At 34.2% G+C, this 17,546-nt stretch overlaps 1 long non-coding RNA gene across 2 annotated transcripts; it reads left to right on the top strand.

The window, feature by feature from the left end:
• The first annotated feature begins 6,998 nt into the window (after positions 1–6,998).
• On the top strand, positions 6,999–7,585 carry LOC112510517. 2 transcript variants are annotated; one of them, XR_003068946.1, is made up of 3 exons: positions 6,999–7,088; positions 7,154–7,298; positions 7,375–7,585. It is a non-coding gene; the product is annotated as an uncharacterized LOC112510517 (long non-coding RNA). The 2 variants fall into 2 exon arrangements; XR_003068947.1 differs by having other exon boundaries at positions 7,034–7,088; positions 7,167–7,298.
• The last annotated feature ends 9,961 nt before the right edge of the window (positions 7,586–17,546 follow it).

Below are 17,546 nucleotides of genomic sequence, written 5' to 3'. Positions count from 1 at the left end.
ATGATGACTTTGTTCAAATACATAACAGGTCTTGGGATCAATCTCGGTCCACTTGCCTCAATCACTGCGTGAGCTAAAAAACGATGTTCAACGTTGTTGTCCTTGAAGTTAGTTTCCATGCGAAATCGATTGAAATTACTGGTAATTAACTTTTTGCTCAAATACTGAAAAATGTTTCAACTCCATGACAATTAGGTCACACTCAAATTGTAGATGAACATTTTTACCGAATGACAATTATTTATAATATCATTCATTATGTTTTTGTTAGTTGATGTCACACCTCATTTATCAAACAAAATATTTATTATACAGTTAACTGATTAAAATCTATATATATATATATATATATATATATATTAAAGGAAGAACCAAGAGTATTGAGGTGACATCATGAGAATTGAGTATTGAGGTGTTGATGAATTGTGGTTGAGTTTAAGGTATCCCACATTGGTGAGAGATTGAAATAAAGAAGTGTATAAGAAAGAATGATGAGAGTCATTGTTTCAACTCATGAGGCTTGACACATAAGGTTATCGTATTTGAATGACCCTATTTTTTTTAAAACAAATCTTATATTGTGTCAACTCATGAGTCTTGAGTTATAAGGTTATCTTATTTGGTGACATCATGAGAATTGAGTATTGAGGTGTTGATGAATTGTGGTTGAGTTTGAGGTATCCCACATTGCTGAGAGATTGAAAGATTGAAACAAAGAGGTGTGTATAAGAAAAAATGATGAGAGTCATTGTTTCAACTCCTGAGGCTTAAATCTTATTATATTTTACATATATATAAATTAAAAAAATAACAGAGGTAATTAGATGCATCATGAGAATTAAGTATTGAAGTGTCGGTGAATTTGCGGTTGAGTTTGAGATATCCCACTTTCTTGAAAGATTGAAGATTGAAATAAAAAAATTTGTATAAGAAAAAAGGAACGGAATTCATTGCGTCAACTCAAGAAGCTTAACTCATAAAGTTAACTTATGTGGACGACTCTCTTTTGAAAAACAAATCTTATTATATAAAAATAAACCGTGTTCACAATCACCAATATATATATATATATATATATATATATATATATATATCAATCTTCTTTATATATAAAAGTAAGATCCACAAAAAATAATGTGGCACCCTAAGAATTGAGTATTATATATTTCTTGCATAGAGGTTGAGTTTTGTGTATCCCACATTGATGAAGGGATGAAAAATTGACAATTGATGGTATGTATATGAGATGAGGTTGATATGTCTTTGTTTTAACTCATGAGGTTTGATTCTCTTCGCTAATCGTATAAACTCATATCACTGGTTCATGTTGGCTAACCCTCTAAACTCATCGGGTTTGTTCATTTTGACGAATCCTCTATTTGCAAAAAAGTTGTCTATATAAAAAAATCAATATATCAATACAAAAGAAAGCTAGAAAACAATAAGATGGCATTATTAAAACAAATATTTTGAAATTTTTGCATTGTCGTTGGATTTTGGGTATCCACATTGATTAAAATTTATTTGTCAATGAGGAAAATGAATATATAAGAGAAATATGAGATCCCTTTGAAAATTAAAAGGTTCATTTGGCTATATAAGCCAAGTTTATCTTTAAATATCTGGAGCAATTGTCTAAACTCACGTGGTTGGATCATTTTGACTGAACTTCCAAACATATGCGGTTGACTCATTTTGGCCAACCTTTTTTTGTGAAAAAATTAATTTATATTAAATATTAATTGAAGAGATAGTTTTAATATGTTTTTGAAAGTAAGAAGCGGAACCGTTGATACGACACCCTAATAATTGAATATTCTTCAATCTTGAATTGTGATTGAGTTTTATATATCCCACACTGATTGAGAGTTGAAAGATTGACAAAAATGTTGGATATGTAAAATGAGGTCGAGATGCTTTGTGACAACTGATGAGGTTGATTCGTTTTAGTTGATCCTCTTAACACCTATGGTTAGAGCATTTTGGCCGACCCTCCAAACACATGGGGTTGATTCATTTTGGCTAACTCTCTTTTAGCAAGAAGAGTTAATCAATATTAAAAATTAATTATATGTATAATCTTTATTCTTTCTATATTTAAAAGTAAGAACCATAACCATCAATGTGACACCTTAAGATTCGGTTTTCTTTAATTTTGAATTGTGATTGAGTTTTGTCTATCCCATATTGATAGCTAGATAAAAGGTTGATACTGAATGATAGATAAAGGAATATTGATATGTCTCTGTGGCAATTTCATAGATTTGACTCCCTTGAATGATTCTCTAAACTCATGGTGCTTAACTTATTTGGCTGACCCTTCTAACATAGGATTTTTAGCTAATCCTCTTTCTTACAAAAACAAATCTGTATAAAAGTTAAATTAATTAATTAATTAAATTAATATAATGCTATAAGATATTGATGTGAGAAATTAGAATTTAATATTTTTAAATCATGAATTGTGGTTGAATTTGACTTGAATCTTAATCCATATTAATGAGAAAATAAATTATTGAAAACAGTTAAGTATATGAAACGAGAATAGATGCCTTGAAATATTGGAAGGGTTACAAATGCAATATGAAAAATTACTATTTTCAATTATGAAGTATAGGGATGTTGTTGTGGTTCACAATTTTTTGTATATTACTTGACATGTGTTATGATTACCGTGCAACGCACGGTGCCGAGCACTAGTAAAAATGAAAATAAGATTATAGGGATAAGATGTGTTTTCATGTGAATACTTTTTTTGGTTTAACAATGTGAAACCGGAGAGTCAAAAGTTATTTTTCAATAAGTACGAAAGTGATACTTTATCTGGCGGTGTCGGTTAAAGTTGATATAACGTGCAGAAGATGAAACCAAATTATAACATAGATCTCAATACGGAAAATAAAAGTTACATTCTATCTCCGAAAAAAATATCTATTAAACTAGAGGATGATGGATGTCAAATTAAACAGATGAAAATGTTTGTTTTCTGATATAATTTGTCTGACTTCAAAGTTTGATTTCAAATTAAATAATTGTTTTTGATAATTAATTTAATTTAGTGAGGGTTTATTGATTAAATAAATTACTGAAATTTATATATTTAATTAGATATATTCTTTTTAGTATTATCTATACTATATTATAAAGCATTTGACAAAAACTCTTAAAAACTATTTTTTATGCATGAAGTATTGTATATTGATGCATATTACTTAAAATTCAAGATTACAAATAAATTATGCATAAGTACAACTTATTAAAGTTTCATGTTTGAATTCATGTAACTAACTGCGGATAAACATAATTAAATGGAGAATACACATCTCATTTTAAAATATAAAAAATCTAAAATATAATTAGGATAATTATCGAGTTCTAACAGAATCATTATCTTTATAAATTTTTTATTGTTCCAAAAATAAATTACTTCACTATGTGACCTAAATTAAATTATAATAAAAAAATTATATAAAAAACAAGACTTTTAAATAGTTAATTTGGTATTGATATCGATATATTTAAAAAAAAATTATGATGTCTTCAAATTTATTTTCATTTAAAAGTAAAAACATTATTTTTCTTAAAAACTACATAAACCGTATTATATCAATAAAGACATGAAAATTAAACGAAACATTGAAATGAATATGTATCTCACTACATTGTGCGAGTACCTTCTAGTTTAACTATAAAAGGGGTAACACTAAATTATTAAGAGATTTCTAATTTATTTAATTGGGACATCAAGATGTCATGACGTTAATAATTTGCCGCAAATAAATTGGATTGGTTAATTATTAATTTTTAGTGAGCAACAAGAAATATAATTAAGGGTTGACCGAGGTTAATCGTTATTTGACTTTTAGGTTGACATTTGGAGAAAATATAGACGTTAATGGGTATATTATTGCGTCTATAATTGTAGGTTATTATTTGGAGAGAAGTTCTAGTGAATCAACACTATCATGTGAGTATTTCACGAGATTTCACTGGGATGTATACATACGTACAAACTATTTTTACATGTATGAGGTGTGGTATTATATGTATGTTTGTTAAGGTGTAAATTATACGTTATTTGTAATTGGTGAATTACATGCATATGGTTTTTAAATTTTGGTGCATGCATGCTAAATTATGTTACATTTATTATACATAAATCGCATGCATGTGGTTTGGGGTGTGGGTTAACATGGTGTGTTAACCAGAGTATGGGATATCGGCTCGACATGTCACATGTAGAGGAGGCACGACCTGAGATGGGCGGTTAGTTCTTTGTCCACTTACCCGAGTAGATCACGTTATCTTCACATTTCATTGTATTTATGTGGGAGGCAGGATACACTTCCCCCCTCCCCCACCTACCGGCCCTCTCGGTAGTTAGATTATTGCTTAACTAACTTCCGAACATTAGATTGTATGAATTTGGTATTTTAAATTATATAATTTTAATTTGTTACGTAGTTCTGGATTTTTATTTTATGGGTGGATTTTGTATAAGAGTACAAATATATAATTTTGATTTATTTTTTGAAAAATTACTAAAAGCAACGATAGATTAGCAACGAAAATCTATCGTTAAAAGTTTCTTGGACCCTTGCTAATCTAACTTTAAAAGTCCCTCGTTGATCCATCGCTAAGGGTTACATCATTGATACGTCACAAAAAGATTTCGTCGCTAAAAGCTCCATCATTAACCCTTCGTTAATAGCTTTCTCTCGCTAATCCGTTGCTGATAACTGAATGTCGTTAATCCGTCGCTAACCGTCACTGATCCGTTGCTAATGCCCGCCGTTGATTGCATTACCACGAACTATGAACGGCGAATTCTACCTTTAGTGACAGATTTTTTCGTTACTGATAGTCTTCAGTTTTGTAGTGATGAAATACGTTTAAAGGGTTTTTTAAGACAAAAAGAATAAATTTATAATTATTTGGACCATCCTAAAGCCCAATCAGATCAGGCCCAATACCTTTATCAGCCTAGGACCCATCCCCTACCGGAGTGTGCTCGAGGAGGTCGTCGGAGCCATTTTTCCAGCGACTTTGTCGATTTTCTGGCGATCTCCTTGTTTTGGGCCATGTGGCTTCGTTTTTCATCCGTTTTCGACGATTCTTTTTCCTAAATTTTAGGTTTTCGATTTCTCATCTTCTAGAAATAAGAATCACTCGAAAACATCGAGTTTTCAGGGAGATATTCCATTTCAAAGTTTCCGCTTTTACCGAAAACGATAATTTCAACATTTTGATCGTTTTAACAACCTTCCTGCTATCCAATCAGCTTCAAAATTTATCTTGGTTTAGGGATGGCAAAATAACCGAAACCGATGGTGAGAATCGAAACTTTCGAGTCGGGTTCAAGGACATCTTATCGAGGACGGGGCAGGGATCGGGGACAAATTCGAGGATTTTAACAGGGGCGGGGATGGTGATCATCGGCCCGGCTCGGCCCGATATGTACATATATATATATATATATTAATTTTAATTGATATATATATATATATATATAATACCATTAAAATTTAAAATACTTTTATCCACTTTACCTCGACAACCCAAATAAAGCTCACGAAAAAAGTTTAGTTTATTTGTCTAAAATTATTATTTTAGTTGTATGATGTTTGAATATCTATTTAGTTTTATATTGTAACTAGTGTTTGACATCGTGCGTTACACGATGACGATAAAACTTTTAAAAGTTTATTGAAGTTAGCTAAATGAGTCGATGATCACATTTATATATTAAACTAATAAGAATCAATATTACCTTTGATATATGAAACTAACTTATCATTATTGGTTGTTTTTTTAATATATATATATATATATATAATTAATAAGTCTTATATATCAATCTTTTATTATATCAAACTTTGTAATTGGTTCAGAATCATAAAAAAAATATGTGAAAATATTGATTATAATCATGAGATGTATTAAGAGAATTATTTTATCATAATACATATCAATTTATCTTCTACATATATTCTCATAAAATACTTATATTCATCAAGCAAACATTGTGTTGTTACTTATATTGATATAATTGTTAAATATTTTTGCAATTTGCTTATATTAGTTCATGTTATACTCATTTGCAACATTGGTCAAAAACCTCATTGAAACCTTTTTTTTCCCTACATGGGATTGCATAAAGTGACAATAATAGCCAATATTATGACCATTCGAAATATATAAAAGTCTGATTGATTTGTTATTTTTTAATTTGACTTGTTTAAGTTTTTTAGATTTGTTTTAGACAGTTCATAGTTTGAAAAAACTTGAATACATTGATTCCAGTGTTAATTATATGTAGAGTTTGATTTTAACTTAAAAAAAAAATTGATTTAAATATATATATATATATATATATATATATATAGATGTTGGTTATTATACAACCCTGGTCATTTGTGCAACCAATACAACTCAATCTCAACCGTCCATTTCATTTGATTAATATGTGATTTTATAGAGATTTTGATTATTTCCTAATATAAAGTATTAATCATAATTAATGAACCGTATTCATCTTCCATAAATATTTAAATCATAATAAATGAACTCTAATCATTTCCATAAATATTTCAATTTATTGGGTTGCATTGGTTGTACAAATGCGATAGGTTGTATTTGAAATAAACCCTATATCTATACTACATATATAAGCATTTAAGACAGTCTTAAATACAACTTTTTAAACACAAGTTACAATCATTTTATGCATGATTTTCAAAAAACTCTTAAAGACAAGTTACAAAGCACAATGTACAAGTGTTTTATGCATTGAGTTTAACCTTGTTTTTCTCTCTTCCTTTTCCGGTGACAATCTCTTCCGCCAAAAATGGGTAAGGTCAAAATGAGCTTTTTTCTGTTCTTATTCCTTTTCCAGCTTCCTCCTCTTTTCTAGCTTCCTCCTCTGTTCCTCTTCCTTTTCATGATTCCTCCTCTGCGCCTTCTTCCCAATTAGTAAGGTCAGCCCTTTGCTTTCTTCAATTGYTGCAACCTTTGCAGAAATGGCCGGCTCCCAAGACAATCTCATATGTGCATATAACCAGAAGTTTGAGGCTTTGATTTCTCCACAGGTTCTTCAAAACCCTAGCAATTTCTATGAGGTATTGATTTGGTTTACATGTTCTTCAAAACTCAGGTTCTAGAAACAGGMATCTAATGAGAACTCCAGAGGCTCACAATACTGCATCAAGCGACCGATTTTGTGGAGGTTTCAAGCGATTCAAGCACGATACATTTCTGTGGAGGTTTCAAGCGACCGATTTCTGTGAAGGTTTTCAAAGGTCAGTTAAGCTAGGGTTTAATAATTTAATTTTTTAGCTCTGATTCTAATTGTTTATGGAAACAGCGGCGTATTAGGCGGGAAAAATGCGCGGATTCACATTCCTGATGAGCTAGATGATGTGGTGGACGACGAGGAGGACGAGGCGTGGAAGGAATGGGGACAGAAGAAGAAATTGACGGAGGAGAAGTTTGATCCGCCGCCTGTTGAAGTGTGATTTTTAATCTTAAGTGATTGAACTTAGATGACACTTTCTCTAATAACTTGGCAAGGGGGAACGAAGTCCTCATGTTGTTTAACRTGTATTTATTTAAGTTTCTACTTAAAAATGTAGTTTTCATGTCCATTTGATTTACTCCCTTTTGTTGTCATCATGCATGACTGTTACTACCTGCACAACCAAACAGCCTCACAGTTCATACCTGCTGTCATCATGCATGACTGTTACTTCATATGATTTGATACATATACATTAACAGCCCCCTGTTACTGTCTTATACATTAACAGCCCCCTGTTACTGTCTTATACATTAACAGCCTCCAAGTGTTCTTTTTAAATTTTATTTTTTGTATCCCCTGTACCTGTTAGGTTGGTGCTAATCTGTGCATGGCTTAGAGCATAGAAATGTCTAAAACTTCTTCAAGAGTATATAAATACATGAAAATGTCTAAAACTTCTTCAAGAGCATATAAATACATGAAATGTCTAAAACTTCTTCAAGAGCATATAAATACATTGTTACGGCCTGTACCTGCTGTTCTAAATCAAAGCAGCAACCTACAGCCCCCCCAAGCATGTAAACAGGTTGCATCCTCTTATACATACACACACACAACTTGTTCTTTTTTCTCACTGTTTTGATGTTTTGTTCTTCAAATAGAAACACCCCCCCCCCGGCATGACAATCATCCATGAGGATTTATATGTGTGTTTAGATATAGCAGTATAAGAGCTAACTGTCACCTAGAACCTGCTCTAAATCTGCTCTAACACAGAAATCTTCTTGAATATGTATAAGAGCTAACTGTCACCTAGAATCAAACAGTTAAGTCTTGTGTGTGTATGTATTGTTTTAATGTGTGTATGTGTGTTTTGATGTGTGTATGTTTGTTTTGTTCTTCAAATAGAAACAGCCCCCCCAGCATGACAATCAGTCTGCACTCAGTCTCTGCACTCAGTCTAAAACTTCTTTAAGCCATGCTCTGCACTCAGTCTCTACGCAATGTGATGCTCTATCAGCAAGTTTTGAAATTAATCGAGGTTTCTGGAAYTAAGAATTTTTGTGTGTGTGTTTGATTTGAGTGTCTGTTATCATTAAAGCACTGATATTTAGCATTAGTGAAAGGCTAAGCATCCATATGCTCTAAATCTGCCCTAACTATCACTTATATTAGAATTCCTGAGGCCGTTACCTTGCGTGCTTCTTGGTTTGCCAAGTGTACTTTTTAAAATTTTATTTTTTTTGTATCCCCTGTACCTGTTAGGTTGGTGCTAATCTGTGCATGACTTAGAGCATAGAAATGTCTGCTAATCTGTGCATCCTCCTATACATACACACACAACTTGTTCTTTTTTCTCACTGTTTTGACATGCCTGCTTCAGAAAGCATCTTTTCATGTATTATCTGCTTCCATCGAACCATCATCATCTAGGAGTCGTTCTCCTTGGAGTTKCTTGAATTGGGTACTACAAAATAGTCAAAGCAAAGTTTCATTAATATTSTCATTATTGAAGGGTTTCAATCAACTTGTCTTATATTTCAATTAGTAGAGAATCTTGAATTTGGATGGGCACATAGATGTTTTACCTGCATGGCATACRGTGAGCTTTGTGCCATGAACCTAACAAACTCTTGCTTCTTAACTTTGAAATTGTACTTGACATGTGCAAAGAATGCTTCTTCCCTCTGCAGATCTTCCGTTGTTGTTTCCTTTTTCTGCTTCAACTTCTTCATCTGCTTTTCAGTTTCAACCAAGTTCTCTGGTGGGTAAGATCTTACTGCAAATATAACAATCTCTTCCCTAAATTAGATCAATGAAACATATAATTCAACAGTAAAATATCATTATAAGCAACATTGAAGTTTGGATAACAACACACTTTTTAATGATTTCAGTAACCTATGTAGGTGAAACAAAGCAGAACTTCAAAAGTTTGTGCGTATGTGTGTTTTGTTCTTCAAATAGAAACAGCCCCCCCCCCCCAACTTTTTAATGATTTCAGTAACCTATGTTGGTTTTTGGATTATTTTTTTTGCTGCTGCCAGTAGTCTGTATTATTATGATTTGGGAGCTCTTTTTACATGGACTTTTTGCCAAAACARCAATCTGTGTGTGTATATGTATTTGTACTATTGTGGTGGACATAATACCAATGCTTTTTGCAATCTCWTTTTGTTAAAGATCAAAAGGCTGCTATGATGTTACCTGGCATGATTAAAAGCGTAACTAATGTTACTTGGCTGCTACTAATCACTCTTTTATGTCTAAAATAACCGATTTTAGAAGGTTGAGTTACTGATTATGGCTKTAGAAGTATATTTTTCCAAAATGAATTTTTGATATGTTAAAGCTCTCTGATCAGCCAGTGGTTTCAGTGTGCATCCATTTCTTCTGTATATGCTTTCTCTACTTGATTCACTAGAGATACAAGTTGTTTGCATGATTCGAAGATATCATAATATACGCATAATATACGAAGGTGTTAGTGAAGCCTGTTAAAAAAATCAATCRTGCCGGARTGTACACYTCAAAYGTCGTCTATCAAGAARTTTTACGTGATGAATAAGGTATAATTATTTTACGGATGGACATTATTTTACAAAYGATTGTATTTCTTTGTTCATTCAAAAGTTCAAGTTTTGTAATGAGATTTGAGTAGATGGTTTCAGAAACCCTACATATGTGCAATTTTCTTTTCATTCGATTTTATACATTAGTTGACTTGTAAAATAACCACATAAACTCATAATTCAAAGCCAAACTAATATTTTCGAATTGTGATTTACCCGCGCTGCATCGCGCGGGTACACCACTAGTATATATATATATATATATATATATAAACTATAATCTGTCTCTATCTTTTATACATATTAATATATTGATTGTAATAAATTTTTAGTTCTATATTGATTCTAATTTTAATTTTATATATTGATTATCATAATTTTCTATTTTACGTATTATAATATATTATATACTAATTTAATGATTATTTTATATATATGTATATATATATGTATATATATATACATATATATACGAGTTGTGTGTCTACGCAATGCGACGGGATGTCAAATTTTATTATGAATAGAGAAATTGACACCTCAAACATACTCGGTGTATCTCACTCAAAATAAGATCCAAGTGGATAAGATGTACACATACATTCATATACTCCTACGACGTAAGGGATACACGCACCTAATGTGGGACTTAACTTCAGGCCATTTACCCAAACGCTTATCTGATAGCTGTTTACCGGTAAGATTCGTCACTCAAACTTACTTTTGCAGGTTATAAAAGTTTGTCAAATTCATTCAAATTGAAATTTAGAACTCTTAAGATGTTAGTCTACTTTTGCAACTGCAACCATTTGTAAAAAAACAAATTGTTTGTGAATACTTGTAAAAACAAACACATTTGTTTACCAAGCGCTTATCGGGTAAACGTTTATCGACATAAAACATCACAAATTGTTATATCCTTAAAATCAATGAATTGATAATTGACCACCTTAAAAAACATGTTTGGCATTGTTTTAATAGATATCAATTCGTTAAGGAGGACAAAATACTATGAAACTCAGCATCACCAATTTCTACAGAGTGTACAGGCTCATGGAAGAATCTCGTTTCTAATAAGTCAAATATGCATGAATTAAAACAATATATACTACAACCAACCTATTAAAGCTAAGCATTTCATAGCAATGAAATCCACAATTGAACAAAAAGACATCATAGGATAGAGACAAAAACACATAGCCCCCAACCTCCAATCCAACTATGGTACAACAAAACAAGTCTGACCACAACTATCTAAATCTGATTCCCTAACATTTAAATCCAACAAACAACATAATGCACCACAAGCACCATATCTGATCGGAAACTGCACAGACAAATGATTCACCCAGCCAACAACCATCTTACAACTCCATGGCTTAAAAAAAAGAATTCAAATGGCTTAAAAAAAAAGAATTCAAATTGCTCCCCAAGTAGAATCAAGTAGAATCTGACCAGGAACAAACCATAAATGAGTTTGGGAACTAATAAAAAGCAAAACTAACTACATTTTTAACAGTAAGGGGCCGTTTATGTAAAGACCCAAATTTTTTTCTTTTTAATATAATAAACGTCCATGTATAAATAAGTCATAAAGTCTAAATAGTTCAACGCAACGGAAGTATTTTTTTTAAACTAATAAAACTTAAAAGGAACATATGTCTAATGATATCCATATCAAATCCCAGATAGTCTTCACGCCAAACCTTTATTCCGCAATAGCCGGTTCTAAACTCTCTTTTCCCTTGCTATTATTCTCTTGTATGAGACGACCTGGTTGCATAATTGTTTTTGAAAGGAGTTGGGTGAGCCAAGGGCCTAGTGACTTAACGGTTTTAATGCATACACCACGTAAAAAATAGATTTCACAAAACGTCATAATTTATCATGCATACAGTTTAAACAACACACTTCACAAAGCTAGTGGCATTATGAGAGATGACTACCTCACACAACATTACCTAACGAACTCAAACAGCATTACCTGGCGAACTCAAACAACATGTCCGCACTTACGGCTTAGACAAGCTCACAAAGCATGCTTGTCTTTATGGAATCATACCGTAGTACAGCCCACATTGCCACACATGTTTTATAAAATAAGGCACGATTTATGCATACATGATATTCAAATATATCGAGAAAAATTTCAGCAAGCTTGCATATAATTGTAAATAAAATGTGCAACCATTTTTAGGAAAGTCACGTATAACTCACCGTAGTAGTTATTGTCTCAAGCGCTCTTTTAAGTGGTTAGAGTCTCCCTACAGATCAAAGACCATAATGTTGATTGTAACATACGACTTTCCTTAGAGATGATCGACTAGTACTTTTGACACATTTTATTTATTTATTTATTTTTATTTTTATAACCCATGCTTAGCTATTTGTTTACAATTTGATTTATGTATATATATACATATATATAGGTATATAGCATCCAACAGTAGTTTCTTTTATTATTATTATATATATGCATGACGGTGCATGCATGAAATGCTTATATATATATATATATGTGTGTGTGTGTGTGTTTGTGTGTGTGTCACTTCTGCAAATAATCCCAAGCAGTTTCCGACGAGCAATACTTATGTCCTAATTTGTTAAACTCCGGTGAATCAACACATAGAATTAACGAGACTCAATAAACCTCTCATCATAACGAGTTTTTTAACCCTTCAATTCATCGTAGCAACGAAACGTCGTCCATCCATTATATAAGTATATTGACTTACACACACTAAACATAAGTTCTATCTCCTAGAATCGACACGAGGGTCACCGTTTATCAACCCGATCTCACCTTGATTACCGTTGTGAAGAACGGTGGGGGTGCTTCCGGTGACCGTTGGCCACCGTTGCCCCTTCGGAACCCACCCAAACGATCGAGCGACTAGAGTGATTATCTAGTAAACATAATTTAAACAATTGGTATGAAACACTTACCGATTGGCGTCGAATTAGCTGCGATGTACAATACCGTCGACTTTCATTTCAGTGTCTACCGTTGCCTTTGTCCGTAATAGTTCTTATCGACCGAAATTCACATAAGGTTACAAAATCCCCTTTTTATGCTAAGCTATCGGTAGTTACGGAAAAGGAAACGATAAGTCTTGGGGGTTTCATGCCCATTGGTTAGCATGACATTGAATTACCATCAATGTTAGTTATAAACCATTCAATTTCCCTGCATTTACACAACCAATATCTATAATTTATTATCTAGCAATCATTTTCTTTTTTTTCTTTTTTTTTCTTTTGGGTTATTACAAACTTCCCCTCTTTAACAAAATTTCGTCCTCAAAATTTGCCTTATGCAAATAAATGGGCGTATTTCAACCTCATATTCTTCTCGGGTTCCCAAGTTGCTTCCGGCCCCCTATGATGTTTCCATTGGACTTTCACGAGAGCAATTTCTTTGTTTCTTAGCTTCCTCACTTTCCTATCGATAATTGCCTCTGGATCTTCAATATAACTTAGTGTCTTGTCCACCTTTATATCCTTAAGAGTTACCTCGGCGCTCTCATCCGCCAAACACTTTCTTAAATTAGATACGTGAAACGTGTTATGGACGCATTGAAGTTCTTCAGGTAGTTTCAACTTATAGGGAACCTCACATACCCTTTCAGTTATCTTGTAAGGACCAATATAACGAGGACTTAGCTTCCCTAACTTTCCAAAACGAACTTACGCCTTTCCACGGTGAAATTTTAAGCATAACTTTGTCCCTAACTTGAAATTTTATCGACTTTCGTTTTTTATCAGCGTAGCTTTTCTGTCTATCTTGTGCTACCTTTAACCTTTCTCTTATTTGTTTTATCGTGTTGGTAGTCTGCTGAACTATTTCGAGGCCAACTAATTGTTTTTCACCCACCTCATTCCAACATAATGGCGTTCGACACTTTCTCCCATACAAAGCTTCATATGGTGCGACTTGAATGCTAGCATGATAGCTATTGTTATAGGAAAATTCTATCAATGGGAGATGGCTTTCCCATGATCCTGCAAAATCGATAGCACATGCCCGCAACATATCTTCTAGAGTTTGAATGGTTCTCTCGCTTTGACCATCTGTTTGTGGGTGATAGACTATACTTAACTTTACTCGTGATCCCAACTCTCTTTGAAAGCTTTGCCAAAATGTAGAGGTAAACCGACTGTCCCTATCAGAGACTATTGAAAATGGAACACCATGACGAGTCACAATCTCGTCTATATACAACTTAGCTAGTCTTTCCATCGAGTACGTTTCTTTAATTGGCAGAAAATGTGCAGACTTCGTGAGTCTATCAACGATTACCCAGATAGCATCATAACCCTTTGGTGTTCTTGGGAGTTTCGTCACAAAGTCCATTGTGATGTGGTCCCACTTCCACATCGGAATTTCTAGGGGTTGTAGCTTACCATATGGTCGTTGATGTTCAACTTTGACTTGTAGACATGTCAAACACCTTTCGACATAATGGGCTATGTCTTTCTTCATCCCTCACCACCAGTAAGATTGATGAAGATCTCGATACATCTTATTGTTACCCGGATGGATAAAATATCGAAATTTATGGGTTTCATCTAACACTTGGTTACGAAAGTTGCCTAAGCAAGGAATCCAAATTCTGCCTTTATAGCACTTTAACCCCAGATTGTTATCTTCAAACAACGGACCAACCCTTACCATTCTCTCTCCTTTCAAGTTTCCCTCTAATAAAGCTTCTTCTTGAATTTTCTTGAGTTCATCGGTCCAACTAGAAGTGACCTCCATCCTCATTGCTTTAATCTTCACCCGATTGCTCCTTTCTTTGCGACTTAATGCGTCGGCCACCATATTTGCCACCCTAGATATAAAATTTCACAGTCATAATCCTTCAGCAAGTCCATCCACCTTTGTTGTCTCATGTTCAGGTCCTTTTGATCAAACAAGTATTTTAGACTCTTGTGATCAATATAAATTTGACACTTCACCCCATATAAGTAGTGCCTCCAGATCTTCAATGCAAACACCACAGCTGCCAACTCTAAGTCGTGAGTTGGGTATCGCTGCTCGTGTTCTTTCAGTTGACATGAAGCATATGCAATAACTTTTCTTTGTTGCATTAGCACACAACCAAGTCCTAGCTTGGAAGCATCACTGTAGACTTCGAACCCTTCAGCTCCTTCTGGTAAGTTCAATATTGGTGTGGTGTTCAACTTTTCCTTTAAGACTCTAAATGCCTCTTCATGAGATTATTTCCAATCAAAATTCACACATTTCTTTGTTAGTGCTGTCAAGGGCGTCGCTATTCGTGAAAAGTCCTGAATAAACCTTCGATAATAACAAGCTAATCCCAAGAAGCTTCGTATCTCAGAAGGGGTCCTTGGTGGCTCCCACTTCTTTATAGCGTCTACCTTGGCCGAATCTACTTTTATTCCTTCTTGGGTCACCACATGCCCTAGAAATTGAACTTCTCAGAGACAGAACTCACACTTCGAAAACTTCGTGTATTATTTTTCCTGTTTCAGCAACCTCAAAACCATGCGAAGATGTTCCTCATGCTCATTCTCAGTGCGAGAATAAATTAAAATATCATCTATGAAAACAATGACAAACTTATCTAGGTAGGGTTTGCATATTCTGTTCATCAAATCCATGAAAGCTACAGGTGCATTTATCAACTCAAATGGCATTACTATGAATTTATAATGCCCATACCTAGTCCTAAAAGCTCTTTTAGGCACATTCTCCTCCCGGACCTTCAGCTGATGCGTAGGTTGATCTTTGAGAAATAACTGGCACCCTGAAGTTGATCGAAAAGATCATCAATCCTTGGATGTGGGTACCTATTCTTTATGGTTACTTTGTTAAGCTTGTGGTAGTCGATGCACATCCGCATTGTGCCATCCTTCTTCTTAACGAATAACACCGGCGCTCCCCAGGGCGAGGTGTTAGGGCGTATAAAACCCTTGTCTAACAACTCCTACAACTGAGTCATTAGCTCTTTCATTTCTGACGATGCAAGACGATAGGGTGTTCGAGCTACAGGTGCAGCTCCCGGTACAATATCAATCTGAAACTCTACCCATCTCTCGGGTGGTAGACTTGTCAGGTCATCCGGAAAGACTTCAGGAAACTCCCACACAACAACAATGTCTTCCATACTCATTTTCTCTTTCCTAGCATCTATCACATATGCCAAATAACTTTGACATCCCTTTCTTACACACCGCCTCGCTTTAACTAGGGAGATCATGCTTAGATTTCTTATTTCTTCTATCTCCATAAATTACTATGGTTCCATTATCGGGTAATTCAATCTGAATTATCTTTTTGTTACACATAATTCTTGCCTGGTTTTCAGCTAACCAGTCCATTCCAATTATTATATCAAATTCCCCGAGAGTCATAGGGAGTAGTTTTAATGGAATCGAACAACCGTCTATTTGAATATTGCAGTCATCATACTCCTCTCTAATTATGACCCTATTATCATCGGCAGTTTCTACCTCTACGGCTGAACTTAAAGGCTTTGGTACTCTATGCAGATAATCATATAAAGTTGTAGACACAAAAGAACGGTTTGCTCCAGAATCAAAGAGTACTCTAGCACGTACAGAGTTGACCAGAAAGGTACATGTCACCACGTCTGGTGTCTCCTCGGCTTCTGTTGCTGTCATGTGGAAGACTCTTCCTTTTGACTTAGTTACTTCAGCTCGCCTTTCCTCCCTTTTTCCATTTTGACTTCCACCTTGACCTGTAGTATGCTCATTCTTCTGCTGAAGGCAATTTGTTTGTATATGGTTGGGTGACTTACAAATGAAGCATAGTCGCTCCCTTCGCTCAACTTTGCAATCCTAAGACAGATGTCCTGGCTTCCCACATCGGTAACACATCCTCGGCTTAACCATGCATTCTCCTTTATGCACACGGTTGCATTTAGGACATGGTTTAGCAGCTTGCTCTTGCCATGTCTTCTTTTCTGAACCCAGAAACTTTGGCTTCCTGCTTTCATTGTTCGGACATTCCCATTTTCTTTTTATTTGGCCCCGCTCAGCATCTTGACGATTCATCTCTTTCTCTTGAATTTCCGCAGCGTTTACTGCCTCCTGAAATGTGGTTGGACTCATAGTGAGAACAAATTCCCGAATAGATGCTTTTAGTCCCAAGATGTATCGCTCTACCCGTATTTCCTCGGTCGAGACATAGTGTTCGGCAAACCTTGTTTTTTTGTAAAACTTGTTATATACTCCCGGACTGTCATGATTCCTTGTTCCAACCTCAAAAATTCCTTTTCCAATTGCTTTATCGCAGTTCGAGGACAAAACTTCTCATTAAATAACACCTTAAACTCACCCCATGTCATTCTTGCYACAGCCTCTTCGCSCCTTAAGTTYGTAATTATTTCCCACCAGAAAAGGGCTTCTGATTTTAGCATGGATGTCGCATATGTCACCTTATCTTCCTCCGCACACTTACTGATTTTGAAAAT

Source organism: Cynara cardunculus (genome assembly GCF_001531365.2).
Source record: "Cynara cardunculus var. scolymus isolate 2C chromosome LG 3, CcrdV1, whole genome shotgun sequence".
NCBI lineage: Eukaryota > Viridiplantae > Streptophyta > Magnoliopsida > Asterales > Asteraceae > Cynara > Cynara cardunculus.
Note: the sequence above shows the minus strand (reverse complement) of the source record. Positions and strands in the feature narration are given on the sequence as shown.